The following is a 22,910-nucleotide window of genomic DNA, read 5'->3' on the forward strand; positions in this document are numbered from 1 at the left end:
AACACCCAACATTCTATTCGCTTTCCTAGCCGCAGCAGCACACTGAGCAGAAGGTTTCAGCGTATCATCGACGACGACACCCAGATCCCTTTCTTGATCCGTAACTCCTAACGCGGAACCTTGCAAGACGTAGCTATAATTCGGGTTCCTCTTACCCACATGCATCACTTTGCACTTGTCAACATTGAACTTCATCTGCCACTTGCACGCCCAATCTCCCAGTCTCGCAAGGTCCTCCTGTAATCGTTCACATTCCTCCTGCGACTTGACGACCCTGAATAATTTTGTGTCATCGGCGAATTTAATTACCTCACTAGTTATTCCCATCTCTAGGTCATTTATAAATACATTAAAAAGCAACGGACCCAGCACAGACCCCTGCGGGACCCCACTAACTACCCTCCTCCACTGAGAATACTGGCCACGCAATCCTACTCTCTGCTTCCTATCTTTCAACCAGTTCTTAATCCATAATAATACCCTACCTCCGATTCCATGACTCTGCAATTTCTTCAGGAGTCTTTCGTGCGGCACTTTGTCAAACGCCTTCTGAAAATCCAGATATATAATATCAACCGGCTCCCCATTGTCCACATGTTTGCTTACCCCCTCAAAAAAATGCATTAGATTGGTGAGGCAAGACTTCCCTTCACTAAATCCGTGCTGACTTTGTCTCATCAGTCCATGTTTTTGTATATGCTCTGCAATTTTATTCTTAATAATAGCCTCCACCATCTTGCCCGGCACCGACGTCAGACTCACCGGTCTATAATTTCCCGGATCTCCTCTGGAACCCTTCTTAAAAATCGGAGTAACATTGGCTACCCTCCAGTCTTCCGGTACTACACTCAATTTTAGGGACAGATTGCATATTTCTAACAGTAGCTCCGCAAGTTCATTTTTTAGTTCTATTAATACTCTGGGATGAATACCATCAGGTCCCGGTGATTTACTACTCTTCAGCTTGCTGAACTGACCCATTACATCCTCCAAGGTTACAGAGAATTCGTTTAGTTTCTCCGACTCCCCCGCTTCAAATATTCTTTCCGGCACCGGTGTCCCCCCCAAATCCTCCTCGGTGAAGACCGAAGCAAAGAATTCATTTAATTTCTCCGCTACGGCTTTGTCCTCCCTGATCGCCCCTTTAACACCATTTTCGTCCAGCGACCCAACCGACTCTTTGGCCGGTTTCCTGCTTTTAATGTATCTAAAAAAATTTTTACTATGTATTTTTGCTTCCAACGCTAATTTCTTCTCAAAGTCCTTTTTTGCCCTCCTTATCTCCGCTTTGCATTTGGCTTGGCATTCCTTATGATCTATCCTGTTACTTTCAGTTGGTTCTCTTCTCCACTTTCTGAAGGATTGTTTTTTGGCTCTAATGACTTCCTTTATCTTACTGTTTAGCCACGCCGGCTGACGTTTAGTCTTTTTTCCCTTTTTTCTAATACGTGGAATATATTTGTCCTGAACCTCCAGGGTGGTGTTTTTAAACAGCATCCACGCCTGACGCAAGTTTTTTACTCTGCGAGCTGCTCCTTTCAGTCTTTTTTTCACCATTTTTCTCATTTTGTCGTAATCACCTTTTCTATAGTTAAACGCTAGCGTACTTGATTTCCTAGTTTCACTTCCTTCAATGCCAATATCAAAACCGATCATATTATGATCACTGTTATCAAGCGGCCCTCGTACCGTTACCCCCTGCACTAGATCATGAGCACCACTAAGGACTAAGTCTAGTATTTTTCCTTCTCTTGTCGGCTCCTGAACTAGCTGTTCCATGAAGCTGTCCTTGATTTCATCAAGAAATCTTATGTCCCTTGCGTGTACAGATGTTACATTAACCCAGTCTATATGCGGGTAATTGAAATCCCCCATTATTATTGTGTTGCCCAGTTTGTTTGCGTCCCTGATTTCCTTTAACATTTCCGCATCCGTCTGTTCGTCCTGGCCAGGCGGACGGTAGTACACTCCTATCACTATCCTTTTCCCCTTTGCACAAATGAAACGGGCACTAACAAGGTTTTCCTCGGAGTGTGTATGCTAGAGAGAGTGTGTGTGAGAGTGTGTGAGAGAGAGAGAGTGAATGTGCGAGTGTGTGTGTGTGTGAGAGAGAGAGAGTGTGGGTGTGAGTGTGTGTGTGAGAGACTCCCTCTGAGGTCTGAGGACCCCCTCTTCCCCTCTGTAGCAGAAGGTGGATTTTGAGCGTGGCTGAGTTATTAAGTGGAGGAGTGGCCTAGTGGTTAGGGTGGTGGACTTTGGTCCTGAGGAACTGAGTTCAATTCCCACTTCAGGCACAGACAGCTCCTTGTGACTCTGGGCAAGTCACTTAACCCTCCATTGCCCCATGTAAGCCACATTGAGCCTGCCATGAGTGGGAAAGCGTGGGGTACAAATGTAACAAAAATTAAATTAACAATTATTGTTTTGTTGGGGAGTGTGTGAGTTGGAAGAGCAATCAATGCTGCCATTTTGGTGTTGGGGGTTTATCTGGGAGAGGGTACTGTTGTTCCACATTATTGTATGTGTTTCTCTTGTTTGTGGAGGGATTGATGGGGTCAGAGGCTGTTTGTGGGTGACTGAGGTACATAAGTGTGTGTGTGAGTGAGAGAGATGCTGATTTTGCATATTAGATGTTTTGTTGTGTTTTTTGGGCGGGAGGGAGGGAGTCTGGTGGATCTGGGTAACCTGTGAAAAAGACCTGTGACCAGCAATGACAGAAAGGAGGCGTTGCTTAGACTGACCCATAAGCCAACCAATAAGCATCAGTACTGAAAGACAGGGTCCGCCTACTTCTACAACATCACCAATCAGCAAACTTGCAAAGAAGTTAGTGTGGGCAGAGCTGCACCGTACGCCAATAACAGTTGCTGAAAGGCGTGCCGATGAGTCCACATGGCCACAATGAAGCCTCTGAACTCGGGCGATGGGAAGGAAAGACTCACACTTACCGGATACCCTGTTCTACCAGAGAAGCGTATCAAACAGGAGAGCCTCGAGGACCCAGCAACCATAGAACGCATTCAACATCATGCTGTCCTCCACACGCTCCCCGTAAATGCCCCGCCCCACCCATTTACTGCGGTGCGCTGAGCGCATGGAGATGTGACGTCAGGAACGGTACAAAACCAGTTGCCTTTATCGCGTCGCTTTCTGGTGTCACGTAGTTGGTGACAGCGAATTCGTATTGGGAGCAAGTAAAGGAGGTGCGACTTATTATTGGAAGAGGGGCGGAGCGAGAATTTTGATTGGCTGATCTCTTCGGTCTCGTAGTGGTGCTTTGCTGCATATCTGGAAATTGCAGAAATCTTTACATGTGGTCTTCACTGCAACCTTCCTTGGGTCACATCTTTCTACTGTATTTCCTGCTAAAGGTGAATGTTGATGACTGGGATCCGTTAACTTCTGGGAGTAGGGAAACACGCTCTGCGTGTTTCCCTACTCCTGCCCCTGCCTGGCTCGCAGTTTTCAGTACTTTTTCGACCTTCTTTGCAACTCGTGCCTTGTGCCTTCCCCGGGCCAGCCGGAGCTACACTGGAGCCCATTAGTGTCAGTGCTCCACCCTGTACGTCATAACGTTGTGACGCGAGGGCGGGGCACACAGTCATGGGCAAAGCGGATATCTACACCATGACGGAAGTTGGAGACTTTGCAGCTTGTGGCTTCATTAGAACGTTGGGATTGTGAATTATGTCTGGATGGGGCGTGGCTGAGGGCGGGTCCATGAGTGAGAGTGAGTGGTGCTCACATCCTAGCCTACCAATAGTACAGGGCTTCAGAGTTTCCCTGCCACAGGGTGAGCTTCAGAACGTTGGCGGTGAGAATTATTTATATAGATTCTGTAAGTTACATATGTAAATAGGAGTTCCGCCTGGGCTCCATCCATATGTATGCGCACCTGTAAAATACATGCTGTGTAAATTATGTGCATATTTAGAGAATAGCTCTCAGGTGGAATTTTGGCATTTACATGTGTGTGCACACAAATACCCATACATGCCATTCTTCTAAACATTTATGTTTATATTCTACATGTACATTTTAGTGCCCACTTTATAGAGCTATGTGTCTTTATAAAATACTGGCACATCGTGCCTTCATTGAAGATGTGGACATTTATACCTGCTCAGAGGCAGGCGTAAATATTAGTACGTAAAGTATGCATATACACTCATATAAAATACGTATGTAAATCATGACTCTGCCCGAGCTCTACCAGACTCCTTCCCTAAACATGCCTACTCTAAACTTGCATACAAGTACAAGCCTAATTGTACCGTGATACTTTTACATGTGATATAACTTTATGAGGTGTTATGCACAGAAAGTTTTATAAAATTTTCTCCTATATGACATTTTAAAGGCCTTTTACAACATCCTTTTTCCTGCCTGTTCAGTCGCTTCTCATACACAACTCATGGACACCTGCATCTCTATTTAACTTAAGCTGCCAATTTGCTTCGTGCAAAGTTATGTTTTTAATGTGGCAAAGCTTCATCTGTGTGTTCATAAGCTCTAAATCTCTCCACAGAGCTGCTGTCCTATATACAGTTCTGCTCTATGTGGAAAACCACAAGTTGCTGACTTGCATGTTGGGCGACAAGCTGTGGTTTTAAGACTGAATTCACCTGAGAAGAGCCCAAAACACCTTGCTTTCCATCTCATTTTTCACAATAACATTGTAAATGTTAAACACTGGGAAATTGTAAATAAATAAAAATACAGGGGTCGATATAACTGTCCAGAAGTGACTCCTGGTCAGTTAAATTGCTCCTTCGAAGCTAACTGCTAATTTTCAGTGGCACTTAACCGGTTAGAGCTGCTGAAAATGTCTGGTTAGCACCAAACTGCAAACCGACTATTTTAAGGGGGTTCAGGGGGTGGATTTGTCCCACAGCCATTAAGTGCTGACTATCACTGGCTCCGCAAACCTGGAAATTCATGCCGATACCCAGATATGAATTGAATTTCTGGGCATAATGCTAGCAGTGGTCAGCACAACACTGAGTACTGATGGTTTATTTATTTATTTATTAGGATTTATTTACCGCCTTTTTGAAGGAATTCACTCAAGGCGGTGTACAGTAAGAATAGATCAAACATGAGCAATAGGCAATTAGAGCAGTAAAAATATTCGAACAACAATTCAAAGTATGGCATGGTATACTACTTGCAATGACAACACAATATGTACTAGAACATTATAATTAGTAGTGAAGGGTAAGGCAAAGTTGTAACATATAGATGAATAAGAAAGTAGGAAGAATTAGAAAGTAAGGTGATTAATTTGAAGAAAGTTGAATATCGACCCATATACAATAAATGATGGTGAATTCATACCAGTATACCGTGACGCTGTCAGAAATAGCACATGGTTGTTGGTTCTTTAGCATTGGAAGCAAGTATATTTGTCCTTTCTATGTGCCAATGAAGAATTGTGCTTTTTGATCCCTGACGAAGGTGTGAGTGCCAAAACTTGGCCGAATCGGGTAATTTTTCAATAAACTTATTTGAGACTGGACTTGAGATTTCTCCTTCTCTGGACTATCTCTGGTTTGTTTTGGCTGCTTATGCAAAGTATTTTGCTTCTGTCTTTGCTGTTCTAAGGAGTCGTAACCTGCCAGTACCAACCTGGTTACCTCATGCCCTGCAATATTGCCAGGATGGCTTCCATTCTCTGCCCTTTTGTTTTTCCCTTGTCGCCTCTTCCGTTGCCTCTGTTCTTGAGGGAGTGAAGAGTCGGTTGTTTATAACAGTAAACCTTTCAGCCATGTTCCTATGACTGTCGTGCCCTTCAAGGCTGCTTGGTTCCACCCCATGTGCAGTGCCATAGATCCTGGCTGATCTCTGGCTCCCCTCTCACTAGTTTGCAACTACTCTGTATTTACCCTAAGCTTTTCAGATTTCCTTTACTGTTTTTCTCTGCACCATTCCAACCGCAGTCTAGTCCATTCATCCACTGACCTCTCCATGAAGAAGTGATGTTGTTTCTGAACCTACCACCCTGGTGCTGCATGCCTTGAGCTCTTGTTCTAGAACAGAGATTTTCAATCCTCTCTTTCAACACCTCCAAGTCTGTCTGGTTTTCAGGTGTCTGCGTGCAGTCCTTGAAGAGAACACTCAGCTTTCATGCAAATATAGCTTCAGTATATGATTGAGATCCAGAAAACATTCTTGATCATTGGGCAAAATGGCTTTCAACCAGTGGCGTAGCCATTGTGGTGGTGGTGGTGGGGGGGGGGGGGGGGTTGGGAGCCTGGGTCCCCCCTCTTTGGACTTGGGTCCCCTCCAGAACTGCAGCTTTACCTTTGCTGGCAGGGATGTTGAAGCCCTGCCAGCTGAATAAATACAGTGCCACCGCTCCCCTCCTCCTTGCGCTGTTTCCTTAAAGCAGAAGTCAGTGGTGTGCAGTGGCTGAAGGCATGCCACTAACTTGTGCATTAAGGAAGTAATACGAGGAGTAGGGCAGAGGCTAGGGCACCTGTATTTATTTATCTGGCTGGCAGGGCCTCGGCATCCCTGCCAGAAAAGGTACGTTTAGTGCATGCGGGGAGAAGAAGGGGAGAGGAGAGGAGGAGGAGGGAGTAATTCTTTGCTCCCCCCCTCCACCGGCCACCCCTGAGCACACCCAAAGTTGGAGGGCTGGCTATGCCCCTGCCTTCAACAATAACTTGCTTGGCCTTTCCCCACACCTACTTGTGACTAGGAGGTGGTATTGCCTTACCACAGCACTCAATGGCTGTCTTTAGATTTTAGCTGAAGGTCATTACATTGGCCCCACAGAGTAGTAGTTGAACCTCATGCCCTGACCCTGTACTCCCCCCATACTAGGACTTCATCTTATGTTGTACAAAATACATGCCTTTAACTCTGGTGGACCAACACAGTGCCTATTCTCTGCCAGTGGGAAAGCAGTGAACCAGCACCACTTGCCAAAGATCCCTTTCAGGTTTCATCACCTTTTTGCACAAGCCTTTGAATTTTTCTAAATTTGTTTCCCATTGAGAATTTGACACTGTGGTAGTATGTTATATCTTTTAGCACTCCGTTGTTTCTGTATGTCTGTTTTTATTTCTTCCTTTGCTATACTTTATAGAAGTGAGTTGGTTTCTGCTGTTATCTTTCCTATCCAAATTATAGTTCTTTTCTATTTTCAATCTTGTACATTTTATTTATTGTAAACCGCTGAGACCTGCGAGTTAGCTTTGGTGGTACTGCAAATTTTAATAAACCATAAACCTGGATTAGATGTCTTAGCTGCTGGTGCAAATTGTTTATATGTTTTGATTAAAACCTCTATCCACAGATAGGTACTGGCACCCTCACTAAAAACAGATGCATTGCTTTTTGACCTCAGTGTCATTCGGCAGCACATGCTTCAGGTTTGTGGGAAGCCCATGCAAGCAATGAACAGTGGTTTGGAAACTGAAGAAACCCAAAGATGAGCTCAAAGCGGTTTGGTTTTCGCATTTTGCCTTTTTTTTTTTTTGTTTTGTTTTTCCGGTTAATGGCTAAAGACAGATTCTTCTAATGAGCTTTATATCAACTGTGAGATGTACTTTTGGCTGGAAAAAGAGTGGTTTAGTTTTCTAGCCCTTTTTTCCACTGCTTAACTCTACTTCCTTACAACTCTGCCTGAATGAGATTTTGGTCCAGTTCTGCTGCATTCTGGTTCAAACCCTCTTATTTGTGCCTTTATGCATATTTGCTTGCAATAGTTATGAGAAATGTATTTGATTTATCTCTCTGTTTAAATTAAACTGTAAGCTCCATGAAGCAGGGACTGTTTCTTATGTGTATTTATACAGCAGTGCATACTTTTAACAGCACTGTAGAGATACTAAGCAGTGGTTGTAGCAGTAATTAAACCAGGGGCGTATCTGCGTGGGGCCTCAGGGGCCTGGGCCCCCGCAGATTTTGCCCTGGACCCCCCTACCGCCGTCAACCCTCCCCCGCTGCCGTTGCTTACTTTTGCTGGTGGGGGACCCAACCCCCGCCAGCCGAGGTCCGCTTCCACCTGCCGCTGCCTTAAAAACTACTTCTTCAGCCGGCGGGGGACCCCAAACCCCCGCCAGCCACCCCGAGGTGTTTAAAATTCATCTTCGGCCTCCGTGGCCGTGCTGCTGTTGATAGGAGCTGTTGAATCCACTTCGGAGTCTGACGTCGCAGCACGTACAACGTACAACGACGTCAGACTCCGAAGTGGATTCAACAGCTCTTATCAACAGCAGCACGGCCACGGAGGCTGAAGATGAATTTTAAACACCTCGGGGTGGCTGGCGGGGGTTTGGGGTCCCCCGCCGGCTGAAGAAGTAGTTTTTAAGGCAGCGGCAGGTGGAAGCGGACCTCGGCTGGCGGGGGTTGGGGCCCCCCGCCAGCAAAGGTAAGCAACGGCAGCGGGGGGAGGGTTGGCGGCGGGAGGGGGGTGAAGAGAGTCATTGGTGGCGGTGGGGGCTCTGACAATGGTGGGGGGGGTCGGTGGTGGCGGGGGGGGGGGGGGCTAAAATGTGCCCCCTCCCTCTGGCTCTGGCCCCCCCTACCACCGGAGTCCAGATACGCCCCTGAATTAAACTACCTTGCTGGGCTGAGTTTTTTTTAAAAATTTTCACAGCTGAGATTCTAAATCAGTAAAATGAAATCTCATAGATTTTGATTTGTTTTTAAGTCTAGTTGAGGTTTAAAGGTAGGTACCAGATCATCAATGACTGACTGAGCCAATCATGGTTTTGCTCCATTGCATGCAGGGACTTGTAGTGCTGATTTTCTTCAGGAAATCAATACCATACTACTTATTTTCATAGTGTTACTGGACATACATGGTGTTCTACAGTAGTGATAAGTGTTCAGAATTCAAAAGTCCTTGCCCCAAAGAGCTTATAATGTAAGTGGGTACCTGAGGCAAGAAAGATAAACAGACTTACCTAAGATTACAAGTGGGGCCACTCTAGGGTAGGTTATGCCCTTCCCCCGAGAGACAGGAGGCATGTTGATGGCACCCAGCCTGGAGAGAGGAAGCAGATTATGTTGGTGGGGGGGGGGGGGGGGGGGTTGCTGCTGTACTTCACTTCTGGTTTGACTCAGAGCAGGTTAAATCGATGGGGGCCTGTGTGGAATTCCTGGTTCATGCATGCACTTGGGACTGCCAATGGCTGGTCTTGTTCCACAGCACCCCAGGCATCCACCCCTACTCCCCAACCCCAAAGATGGCCCCAGTCACAAGGAATGTCACTTCAGTGGCAGAATTGGGATATTAATAGAGACGGCATCAGGGATGGCAAACAGGGCAATTGCCCTGGGCCCCACACCATAGGGGGCCCCAAACCTGCCTCAAGCTAAAGGAGGCTTAAGCTGAAGGCCAGCTTTTGGGTCCCCTGCTCGGTTTCTGCCCTGGGACTTTGAATGTCTAACATCAGCTCTGGATATAAACCCTGGCTTATCTTTGCCCATTGCTCTAACACAATGTTTCCCAAACCAGTTCTTGGGATACACCTAGCCAATCAGGATGTCAGTCTATCCACAATGAATATGCATGAGAGGGTTGCATGCAGGCTTTCATTTTATGAAATCTATCCATAATGAATATACATGAGTTATCTTGAAAAACTGCCTGGCTAGTGTATTTCAATCACTGAATTAAGAACCAGCGTTTTAAACACTAGAATAGTCCTCCTATAGCTCCAGGCCTATGCATTGAATGAGTTGAAACCAAAACTAGCTCAGGCTGTCCCTGCTGATCTGGAGCCATCTGGTAATCCTTCCTAAAGGTATTTCTCTCTTTTGGCGCTAATTGTCAGTTTCTGAGCAGGAGATGTGGCCCAATGAAGAGATGTTCAATGCTCTTAACTTAGCTGGTTAGCACTGAAAATCCAAGTTGAAAGAAAGACCAAAAGGTTTAAAGGCTTTTCCTTTATTTTCTTTTACAACAATACTTTACAAAGCTAATTACACATACTGAAGGCATTGAACATGTGTACCAACTTCATTATAATCCTCAAACTTTCAACTACCTCAGCAACCTCAATATTTGAGTAGGCATACAATCTTATACACACCTAGCAAGATTTCAGGATGAGGAACCCTCCCTTAACAAAGGTCCATTGGGTGGCCACGAGAGACAGAGACTTGCTTGCCTAAGGAAATCCGTGGGGAGACAAATTATAAGAAATTTAAGGTTTTGTTGAAAACTTATTGCTTTAAGCTAGCATTTAATCTATAGCTAGGAGTAGAGCGATGTGAAGGCTTTCTTTGCTATTATCTTCAGGGATGAGTGTGATTCTTGAGTGCATGTAGTATTTTATTTTTATTTTAGTTACATTTGTACCCCGCGCTTTCCCACTCATGGCAGGCTCAATGCAGCTTACATGGGGCAATGGAGGGTTAAGTGACTTGCCCAGAGTCACAAGGAGCTGCCTGTGCCTGTAGGACTGTCCTATCAAGCTATGGAGTTCCTTTCTTTATTTCCATGATAATTGTTATGAAATTTTTATTGTTTTGGATCTTGCAGACCTCTGCTCTTGCCTGTCTTTTTTGGGACGAACTCCAATGATTATATGGAACAACTTTTTGGTACAAGCTTTTGCATGGGAGATACAACTTTTCCTCCAGTTAATAAGGTCTACTATTTGCCTCAGAAAAGAATTAGTTCTCAATCTAATAATCAACAAGTTCTTGATATTTTTGCAATATTGGAATCTTCTACTGAGGAAATACAGGAAAGAGCTATCTTACTGGTGAGCTTTGTCTTTGAACAAGATTTAAATGCCTTACTGAGACTATACTTTCGTAATCCAAATTTGCAATATCTGGGACAAAGAGTATGGATATACACTGAGGTGGTTAGAGCCACACAGGAGATATGTAAATTGTTTCTAGCCATGCTGCAAGAGACAGATTCCTTGGGTACTTCATTCTTTTTATGTTATCCTTGTAAGTGTTTGATGAAATATTTGAATGTTTAGTACATATTCTTTTTACCAGATCAATTACGTTCGTTTCTTTATTTAAAGAAGTTGTCTGTAATACCCGCCCTGCCTGTAGTTGAAACTTAGTGAGTGATTTGTATGATTTAGGGAAATGGTTTCAAGCTGTTAAGCCTTTTCTTTTTTTTTTTCTCCGTTTCTTAATTATGTACTCCAATTGATACTAACTCCGCCTTTGTTTGTATTGGTAGGCTAAATTGAAATGTCAGGGATTTATATATTTCTCTCTTTTTTTTTTCTTGTATTACCTTTTCTTGATTTCACTATTACTTTTCCTTGTGTTTTCTATGTTTCTGTAAGCAAGATTACATGTGATGATTATGTTTAAATTTTATAAATAAAATAATTTAAATAAAATGATAATCCCTATATTAGAGGCCAGCTGAAATGGGTTTTTTTTTTTTTTAGTTTCGACTGAAACTCTGAAACCATCTGAAAGCTTTCAGCCAATACCAGAACTGTAGCTGAAAATCATCACCTTGTTTCAGCTAAAGCCAAAACCGAAAACTCAGGTTTGGTTGTGTGAATCAGGGCGTAGCCAGACCTCGGCGGGAAGGGGATTCAGAGCCCAAGGTGGGAGGGCACATTTTAGCCTACCTCTCCCATCTGCCGCCCCTCCTCCACCACTTCCGACCCCCCCCCCCCCCCCGCCACCGCCCCTCCCCCAGTACTTCCGACCGCCCCCCCCCGCTGCCGCTGCCGCCGCCGCCACCATCACAAGGTGCCTTTGCTGGTGGGGGTCCCCAACCCCCACCAGCCGAAGCCTTCTCCAGCGCCAGTCTCCCACGCATTCGCTGATCTATGCTGCTGTCTTGAGTCCTGACATCCTGCACGTTTCTTTAAGTGAAACTGAGCATGATTAGTTTCACTTTAAGGAATGTGCAGGACGTCAGGACTCAAGAAGACAGCAGCAGTGCAGCGCTGATCAGCGAACGCACCGGAGACTGGTGCTGAAGAAGGCTTCGGCTGGTGGGGGGTTGTGGACCCCCGCTAGCAAAACCAGGGGTCAGGTCTAAATCTGTGGGGGCCCATGCCCCTGTGGCCCCACCTAGCTATGCCTCTGGTGTGAATGTGAAATATTGAGGGCCGCTGGGGATTGTCAGAGCTTCAGTATCCAAACCAGAATATAATCATTTAAATAATGAAGGACCACATTTTACCTCCAAGCAAAATAGCCTTCATACAAATGGAGTGCAGCTAATGAAAACTGAAACTAAAAACCACTTTGCTTTTACCATAGCTGACTTTTAACCCAATAACAGAGGAGGGCCTTGACAAAATCCTAAGAGAACTTCGACCAACTACCTGCTCCCTCGATCCCTGCCCATCAAAGATAGTGCATCAGGCGAGCAGGGGCCTCATAGCACATGCCACAAAAATCATGAACTCCTTTCTTTCTAATGGACAACTATCAACAGTGTTAGTACAGCTAGATTTCTCAGTAGCTTTTGACGTTATCACTGTGGATCATGATATCATGCTAGCATGACTGGCAAAACCAAGTATCAATGGAACAATAGCTGCTTGGTTCAGATCTTATCTATCAGACAGGCAACAATCTATACTGTTCAGCAGCACCTCATTGCCAATATGGGCACTGACCTGTGGGGTACCACAAGGATCGATACTGTCACCTCTTCTGTTCAATATCTACCTCAAGCCACTAGCCGAGCTGATTCGGTCAATGGGCACTCAGTTCTACATCTATGCAGATGACATGCAGCTACTTATACCCATTGAATCTGACTTACCTACAGCCCTGAATAAACTGATAACCTGTCTAACATCAATTAAGAATGGACTGAAAACAACAATCTTTGCCTGAACCCAAGTAAAACTAAGCTTCTATGGGTCCCTAACACAAGTGGGCACATACCTGACATCAAAATCTCTTTTGGGAAATATGAACTCCCCCTGAAATGACAAGTCAGGAACCTTGCAATACAATTTGATTCAACACTTACTCTGATCCCCAAATCCAAGCAACCTTCAACAGCAGCTTCTATCACTTGTGACAACTACGCTGCCTCTCTCCTTACATTGAGAAGGCAAGCCTTGTCTCAGTTGTGCATGCCATGATAACATCAAGACTGGATTACTGTTATGCACTCTACACTGGTCTGACTACAAAGGGTCTGTACCAGCTCCAATTTATTTGTTGCATTTGTATCCCACATTATCCCACCTCTTTGCAGGCTCAATGTGGCTTACAATACATCATGGATAGTGGAATAGAGAAAAGAGTAGACATTTGATGTTACAGAAGGATTTTGGGTTACATGGTAATGGAATACATGATAGTAATATAACAGAAGGCATTATTAACATTTCTGGGTATATGTGGAAGTTTCACATGTTTTGGTCTTTGTGGTATATCTTGTCGAAGAGATGGGTCTTTAGTAGTTTATGGAAGTTGGTCAGTTCATAGGTCGCTTTTCATGACACCCCTGCATTATCATTCTAGCAGCCTGCCCTCTCACTTTATCCATTCTCCACACACAGCAAAAGAAGCAATTTTCAAAGAGGAGGGTGTGGGGGAAAGCTACATGGGTACACATCATTTGCTTAAGAAATCCTTTGCAAAGGGAAAATTAGGTTCTTACCTTGGTAATTTTCTTTCCTTTAGTCATAGCAGATGAATCCATTATGAGTGGGCCGCGTCCATCAACCAGCAGAGGGAGACAGAGATTGATTCGGAATGTTGCAGCAAGACTAATAGAAGGTGTAAGCGACGTAACCACATGACACCATTTTTGCAAAAACGTCACTGGCTGCCAATACAATACAGGGCCAAATTTTAAACTCTATGTCTGATTTTCAAGGCCCTTAAAGGAAATAGCCCAGAGTACTTGAAGAACAGGATCTCCCTCTGCACACCTCCAAGGTCACGAAGGTCCTCCCAAGGAATATCATTAACCACACCCTCTCCAAAGGACATCACATGATGTAATACCCGCAGGCGAGCTTTCTCAGGAGTAGCCCCCATTCTCTGGAATGTACTCCTTGAAAGGCTTCGCTTAAGACTATCTGTACTTCAGGAAGCAGGTTAATAAAGCACCATTTTGACCTCATGCACTACTTTCTTTAAATTAGTCCCCTTATTTTCTTACTCCTGTTACTCCATTTTATCTGTCTATCTGTTCCATCTTGCTTACACCTTATACTGTCTATTAAATTGTTTTATTGTATATTGTGTTGACATTGTAATGTAGCATACGATGCCAAACTTTATATTATTTGAATGTTTTTAATGATGTAAATGTCTATTGCTTATGCTTGACTTATTCTTGCTGTACACTGACTTGAGTGAATTCCTTAAAAAAGGCAGTAAATAAATCCTAATAAATAAATAAATAACACCACAGAGATGCTAATTCTTAATGAACCTATCATCCCGCATTTACAGAATTAAATTCCCACTATAATTTTGTATCAAAAGCATTTATTTGAAGCACTGTATTTCCCCTATAAATACTATGCAGGACCATAACTGCATTACTTGCAATCACAGTACAAAAGGAAAAAAAATACAAAGAGTAGCCACTCACAGGGCTAACTTACAACCCTTGGTGGTCTAGTGCTACAGCCAGGGCAGGAGCGATGTCTCAGTCGCAGCAGAAAGCAGAGCCAGAATGAGCAGGAGTAACTGGGGACCATCCTTGCCCCAACTACACCCCTAGACCACCCAGGATTGTGAGATAGGCCCAGGGGAGGGCCTACAGGTGAGGGGAGGCACTCAGAGGGATCCAAGAGGAGGGACAACTCCTGTTCAGGAGAAGGGGGGAGGGAGGGTTATAAATGGGACAAAGCACATTTGCCTCCAGCAAAAACACATGATCATTTTTGGTTGAAACTGAAAACATGGCTGAAAATTAAAATAACTTTTTGGCCAAAACCAAAACCAGGCAGGAAAAGGGTTTGGGGCTGGTTTTGGTGCCATAACCAAAACCGAAACCAAAGTTTGGTTGGCCTCTACCCAACATCTCAGCTCTTTCATAACAGCTTTTGAAGCAAATGCAGGGGGTATGCTATCACATAGGCACTAACACATACACATAAATGTTTAGTATACATGTATGTGTATTCACATATGTGTGTACATTCCGAATATGCAGCTATGTGCTATTCTCCAAGAGTGTGTAGCAGGGGTGGACTGAGAGTGGTCTGGGCCCCTGGGCAATGAGGACTATTAGGCCCCCTTGGCCCTACTGCTGCCCTCCTCTGTCCTGCTGCCTTCCTCTCCCCCTGCCACTGACCTTTTCCTTTGGTCCTGCTAAATCAGCCATGTGCCGCTGACACTGGAACTTCCTTCTGCCCTGGTCCACGCTTGTGGAAGAAGGAGGTGATGTCAGAAGGGGGAAGTTCCAGTGTCAGCAGCAGATGGCCAATTTAGCTGCCAGTGCCCCCGCCTGTGAAGGGGGGGGGGGGGTTGGGGACAGGAGTGCAGGAGGGGGAGGAGACAGGGGCATCCCAGTTCCAGAGAAGAGAGAAGGAGATTGCACATCAGGTATGTGGGAGGGAAGCAGTGGACCCCTCACCCCCTCACAGCCTTGGGCTCCCAGGCACTGCTCGGTTGCCTCTATGGTCAGTCTGCCCCTGGTGTGTAGTTTGCAGGTAGGGGTACACATGGGTGGAGTCTGGGCAGGACATAAAGTTATGCACATAACTGACAGAATACTGTAAGTTGCATGTGTATCTCTAGAATATAGGTGAGAGCATTTACACCAGCTGGAATAGGTGCTGCTTGTGCCTAAATACGTATGGCTTTTTATACCTGGTTATGCTAGTATTCATCAGCATCTCTGTGCATATATATAGGTTCTACTCCCATAGTGGAAGGCATGAGTAGTTTCTCACATCTGGACAGAGGTTAGAAAAATAACAATAAACCGCAGAAGATCAGTTCAAAATAAGTGGTGGTAAACAAGCTATGAAGCTGAAATATTGACAGACTTCAGTCCTAGAGAGGTTGCTTTTGTGTTTGTTGTGGGGTTTTGCTTTTTTTTTTTGTTTTTTGAGACCATAGCACTGTCTTGATCAAAGCAGATGTTGAGTGGGGGGTGGGGAAGATAAAAGCAGATGAATTTGTGTCAGCTGCTGGCACAGTGTGCAACTGTGTGAGCTTCCCTTCTCAGAAAAGACAGTGAGACAGAAAGATATAAAAAATCTCCTCTGTTTGATAAGAGGCACCTAGAATAAGTAGCTTCTTTTAACCGGGGTGTGGCATGTGGCTTTGGGTTCTTTTCAGACTTTATAGATTTGGGGAGTTATGATGCACATGAAAACATTTACTTTCTGTACTGTTCACTGTCTCAGACCTGAAACACATCGAGGTGAAGGGGCTGGGAGAAGAGGGATCTAACAGTGGGAGCTTCTGCATTAATACAGAGCTGCAAAGTCTGGAGACAGGGATATATTAACCATCAAAAAGATCTGGTGATTGCCTAGTGCGGTAGTTTCTAGGGGGCCACAAAGAACAGCTACAATCAAAGCAAACCTATAGTTCCTAACAGCCACACGAACTCAGAGAACTGTCCTTTTACTTGCACGGAGGGTGGGCAATTTTCAAATAACTTATTTACCTAGGCAATGGGGGTAATTTTATAGAGGTTTTTCAATGTGCGTAGTTTACACCTATAAAATACATGGATACACTCAAAGAATACAAAGGGGAGACATGAGGTATATAAAATAATGAGTGGAGTGGAACAGGTGGATGTGAAGCGTCTGTTCACGCTTTCCAAAAATACTAGGACTAGGGGGCATGCGATGAAACTACAGTGTAGTAAATTTAAAACAAATCGGAGAAAATGTTTCTTCACCCAACGCATAATTAAACACTGGAATTCGTTGCCAGAGAACGTGGTGAAGGCGGTTAGCTTAGCAGAGTTTAAAAAGGGGTTAGACGGTTTCCTAAAGGACAAGTCCATAAACCACTACTAAATGAACTTGGGAAAAATCCACAATTCCAGGAATAACATGTATAGAATGTTTGTACATTTGGGAAGCTTGCCAGGTGCCCTTGGCCTGGATTGGCCGCTGTCGTGGACAGGATGCTGGGCTCGATGGACCCTTGGTCTTTTCCCAGTGTGGCATTACTTATGTACTTACAGTATGTACTTATATATACCATCTTTGGAATAAGTGTAAATTTGTGCATGGGCATTTGTGTGAGATTGAGTCTGGTTATGGATGACTATTTCATAAGGGCACATAGGGGCCCTTTTACTAAGCCATGTAAGTGTCTACACATGCCCAACGCACGCCAAAATGGAGTTACCACCTGGCTACCATGTGGCTCTTGCAGTAATTTAATTTTGGTGCGCGCCCGATACACATGTCCTAAAATTTTTATTTTCGGATGCACTTATTGGATGCGCGTAGGTCATTACCACCTGGTTACCGAGTGAGACTTTACCACTTGGTCAATGGCTAGCGGTAAGGTCTCAAACCCAAAATGGACACGTGACAATTTTCATTTTGACACATGTCCATTTTCAGCAAAAGTTTTCAAAAGGTATTTTTTGCAGGTACGCTGAAAAATGATTCTGCGTGTGCCCAAAACACGCGCCTACACTACTGCAGGCCATTTTTCAGTGCACCTTAGTAAAAGGACCCCATAAGTTCCTATTTTGTCTTTATTAAATAGGCTTAAAATAGATATCTTTTTCTAACTTTGACATAATTGCCCTGTTATAAAAATTACTCCATTGAGGTGAAATTTTCCCTCGTACATGAAACAAAGTTTAATATTTAATGTATGATGTTCAATTGTGCATTTTAAAGGGTGCAAGTTATTGGTTATTTCCTTTGTGCTATTTAATGCTGTTTTGTTTATAATCTTATTTGTTTGATTTGTTACGTTCAATGGTTTTATCTTTGTTGTGCTTTGAGCAAGGATTAGAAATAGCAGACTATAAATGTTTCAAATAAATAAATACCTACAGAAAATCCAATTCCTATTCCACAGTAGCAAAGAGTAAGTTGGGCAGCTGAGGGAAATAGTTGAGTTCTGTGGGGGAAATATGGGTATCTTACCACCTTCCCCTAAATAAAAATCCTGACCTACTCATACTGTGGAAGTCCTGCCTTCCCTCCCCCACTCTGCATTAGCTGTTAGAAAATGTCTTGGCTTCCTGATGGTTAACTAACATTCCTTTGTTGCTCTATGGCTGGGCAGAAGGTCTGTTTCCTGGACTGTCCACAGCAGGCACAAAGTTACAGATGTTAAGGATACACTCTCATCCTAGTCCATAAGCAACAGTCAGTTTCCTTCCTCCAGGAACTTGCATGCAAGGGCTTCAGAAATCATAGGGAGAGAAGAAAACCAGGCCAAGTCCTTCATGCCTGACTCAGTACCCATCTCACTCTTTTCTCCAGTTGTCTCCTATTCCCTTACTGCCCCCTTATTTTGGTGTAACATTTGTGTGGTTTCTATTTACTCTCGCCTTTATTTTCTCACATCAGGCTCTTTGGTAATTCACTCTCATCTCTTTATTCGCCCTCCCCCTCCCCTCTTCATTAACTTTTTATTTGTCTAGATCTTGTGGTGTTTTCACTTACAATCTCCCTAATTTGAAAGGGTGAGATAAAGATATTTATGTTATCTTTTACTTATCAGACACCAAGTTATGGAATACTTTGCCATCTGAGATAAGATTGATGACTAATGATATGTTATTTCAGAAATAAAGCAGTTTTATTTCAGATATTTGTGATACCTAATTGTTAAAATTTGCTGTTTGTCTATTTTCAAAATATTGTAATTCCTAAGAATGCCTAGTCTCTCTTGTTTATATTCCTCATTGAATGCAATATATAAGAAATATATTGTACTGTATAAGGTGTTCATAGATATTAGGAATCCAAGGTGTTTAGATTTATTTCACTCAAAAGTCAATGCAACCCCCCTATTAAAAACAAAAAAAGGATTACAAATCATATTAGTCTCGAAGATACCCCAGTTGTTAATCTAGCAGAAACCTTTCGTCCAGCCATCTCTGGGCTAGACCATTGCACCAAAAATGGATATGCCAGCCCACCGCACCTGAGAGTGAGAAGGAAGAAGAAGAGATGAAAAGATACCTCAGCCTTTACTAATCCAATAATGTTGCAGCCATGGCCTGATAAGCTGCTATAAGGGTGTACAGAGTTTATGTAGAGCACAGCTCACCCTGGAAAGGAGAAGAGAACTTGCTACGCCTATCAGAATGCTTTTTAATAGGAGCACAATTCTCCAATAGGATGGACAACAATCCTGACCCACAGTCTACAGAACAGGAGTTCCCTCAGAGGCCAGTACACAGTCACACAGTAAATGATGGCAAATAAAAACCCACACGGTCCATCCAGTTTACCGAACAAGGTGGCCAGAGCCGCACCCACCACTTTGTGCAGGCCACAGCCACTCATGCTTAAACACTGGTTTGCAAGTCTCCACCATGCCAACCACATATAGGCAAACATGGATTCTTCGTTATAACCATACAGCATCCCCAAGTATTACTGACAGTATTCAGCTTACCAGTCAAGATCTCTTCCCTTCCCCACTGAGCACATGACACCCTCGCTTGCAGCACATGACAATAAAGTGATCTACAGCACTGGAGTTATCGAAGCTTCACCTGTCTTTTGCCATTTTTCTGGACACAGACTGTAGAAGTCTGTCTGGCATCGGCCCTGGCTCCCCCATGCTGGTTTTGGTGAATCTTCTTCAGTCTTTTGACATTTGCAGGACACAAAACATAGAAATCTGGTTTTGATCTTAGTTCCCATCACTCTTGCCCAACATAACACCTCAACAGCTATGTCGTGTTTTCATCCTCTTTTTATTTAGGCATCCCCTGTATCTATCCCACATAGTTTTGAATTCGCTCACCATTTTTTACTGTACCACTTCTCCTGGAAGGACATTCCAGGTGTCCACTACCCTCTCTGTGAAAAAGTATTTTCTGACATTACTCCTAAGTCTACCTCCCTGCAACCTCAATTAATACCTTCTAGTTCTACCGCCCCCATGTCTCTGGAAGAGATTTGTTTGTATATTAATAATTTTCAAGTACTTAAATGTCTGTATCATATCACCTCTCTCTAGAGGCTGGCCAAATTTCATTTTTGTTTTCAGATCCAGCACTGAAAGCGACCCAAAATTCGGGTTCGGGTTCTGGCTGAAAATGCCTGAGCATTTTTGATCAGAATCCAAAAACATGATCCCCGACCCCTGCTGCCACCAGCCCAAGTCTCCTGCTTATGCTATTCCCAGTTCCAAAATGGCAGCCATGACCTTTCCTGCATGCTGAGGCCACATTTAGCATGACTGTAAAATGGCTGCATTTCCTATTTCCCCCATTAATGGCTATGTGCTAATTTCCCAATCAGCATGTGACCATTAGCGCAGGAGCCCTTACCATCACCTATTTACTTGGCAGGGCTGCCGAGTGGGGGCAAGATTTCCCTGGCCCCGGCTTCCAAGAGGGGCCCAGCGCTGGGATCTGTCTCTCGCCTGCTCCTGACAGGACCCGGGTGATCGCATTTCAGCAGGAGCAGGAGAGAGAAAACGCTGGTGCTGGGCCCCCCCTTAGAGGCTGGGAAGGAGCAGACACAGGGGGCCTTTTGTTTGGATGGAGGTGGATTCCGAAGCCCCGCCAGCAGAAGCCTTCCTGCAGCGCAGTTCTCCAATGCATTGCCTGTCCTGCAGCTGCTTTCCCCTTCACGTCGTGCTGGAGGAAGGCTTCTGCTGGTGGGGCTTGGGGACCCCTGCTAGCCAAGGTAATTGGAGTTCTGGAGGGGGGCAGGGAGATGGGGCAAAATGTGCCCCCCCCCACACACACTTTGGGCTCCGGTCACGCCAAATTTTGTGGTCTGGCTACAGAGTGGTCCTGGGGGGGGGGGGGCGGCAGGGGCAGCCCTACCCCTGGCCCAGCTCTCGGTAGCCCTGTTACGAAGTGGAAAGGGCTCCTGCTCTAACGACGCGTTAATTGGTTAGTTTGCAGCAATGCAGCTGCGCTAACTGATTACTGCAGAACATATCCACTTTCCATCCCCAAACACACCCCCAGTGTTAACAAATATTTTCTATTTTTTAGTGTGTGGGTAGTGCGCGCCAAACGCAAAACTACTGCTAGATGCCTAAGCATGCCCCATGGTAGTGCATTTTAACCTGCAGTAAGCAAGCATTACTTTTGTAGACTAAACTAAGGTTTCTGAACACATTGGGTCCAGTGTTCAGCCAGCAGCAGTTAGTGTTTTGCTCACCACCGATGGAGTTATTCCTGGATATTTTAAGGTTTGTGTGGGCTTTGGCTTTGAATATCTGGTTACTTTTAAGCCAGTTAACACATAGGGGCCCTTTTACTAAAGGGTTGGTGTGCAGCAATAAGCTCCCCATTTGCCAATCCGGAACTACAGCCAGGCTACCAAACATAGCTCTTGCAAAAATAGCGCATGCAAATTTAGGCATGTTTCCAACTTGCGCATGCAATTTAGTAGAATAATGAGCCAATTACTGCCAATAATTGGCTTTAAAAAAAGCAATTATTGGCACTAATTAGATCTAATTGGGACTTACCCACGTAAAGTTAGGCACATGATCCGTGCCTAAAATTTATGCGGAGTCCAAAAAGGGGGCGTGGAAACAGGAGGGTCATGGGAATTTTGGGGAAGATCATGGGCGTGGTTTTCAGTTACACACCTAATTATAGGATAACTGTGCTCCGCACGTAAATTTAGGCATTGGCATTTGCACCACATTTTTGGTTGGTGCAAATGGCTACGCCTAAATTTACACTGAGTTTTAAGCACGGCTTATAGAATACCGTTTATGTGGGGTTTTCGGTGCCGATTATTTAAGGCGCCATATATAGAATCTAGCCCTAGATGTTCTGGTAAATCCAGTATTGTTTTTCCTCTGCACCTCAACCCCTCACCAGAGACATGAGGGCTATCTCCGCAACCCTCTAGTTCCTAAGAATAGAAACTATTTCTTATTGAACTGAAGACTATATTGGTAATTTGGATCTTATGCAATCAAAAAATCATTGCCTCAGGATTTTAGCTATAATCATACTGGAACTGCTTGAGAAAAATGAGCTGGTATAATTTTAGATGCATATGCAAGAAAACCAGAATTAGTGTGTATTTCTGGGGCTGTATTTTTATTTTCACTTGTGCTGTGAATGCTTTTTTTGTTTTGTTTTTTAAATTTTATTCTCACGTCTAAAAATTACTCTCTGAACCCCTGGCACATGTATCCTGTTCATAACCCATGGGAACTGAAAGGCGGGGTAATACATACCCTGCCACAGCTGTTCCACTCAGCCATAGCTCTGCAGATGGGCATTTTTCTGCCACTCTGCAAAGATTCCAAAGTAGCTAGTGTTGGCATAAGATTCAAAGAATGACATCATCAGGCAGACAGTACTGGGGTGGATATAGGGAATCACTAACCCTGGTTCTATGAGCATAAAAAATCATAGAGAATGCAACAGTGTAGGGTGGTCGCCGGCAAGGGGGGAGGGAGGGCATCAATTTTATTGATACAAGGCAAAGATCTCTAAAAATTGTGGCTCCAGCTTGCATAATATCTGGGGGTGGGGGGTTGACAATTTGATGAGCATGAACAAGTGTGATAATCATTTAGCACCTGAATTTGGAGGCAAGGGGTGTTGGGGAATTCCCATATTTGAAAGGAAGGGCTTGAAAAGTGCAGCCTTGGCTCACTGGAGCAGAATGTCAGTGCACAGAGAATACCTTCTTTCCATCACTGGTGGCTTTTAGTACTGTAGTGCTTACCAAACCTGTCTTCAGGTACCCCTCCTCCCCCACACCAGCTGGTTGCATTGTTAGGATATCCCCAAAGCATATGCATGACTGGTTATATATCATACGTGTGCTTGGGGATATTCTGAAAAGTTCTAAAGGAGGGGATTGTAGGCA

The 22,910-nt window shown here is 44.3% G+C and overlaps 1 long non-coding RNA gene across 1 annotated transcript; it reads left to right on the forward strand.

Annotated features, from left to right (window-relative positions):
• Window positions 1–4,246: 4,246 nt before the first annotated feature.
• Window positions 4,247–21,542, forward strand: LOC115481100. Its single transcript, XR_003943887.1, has 3 exons — window positions 4,247–4,256; window positions 5,431–5,434; window positions 21,462–21,542. It is a non-coding gene; the product is annotated as an uncharacterized LOC115481100 (long non-coding RNA).
• The last annotated feature ends 1,368 nt before the right edge of the window (window positions 21,543–22,910 follow it).

This window comes from Microcaecilia unicolor, chromosome 11 (assembly GCF_901765095.1).
Source record: "Microcaecilia unicolor chromosome 11, aMicUni1.1, whole genome shotgun sequence".
NCBI classification, from domain to species: domain Eukaryota; kingdom Metazoa; phylum Chordata; class Amphibia; order Gymnophiona; family Siphonopidae; genus Microcaecilia; species Microcaecilia unicolor.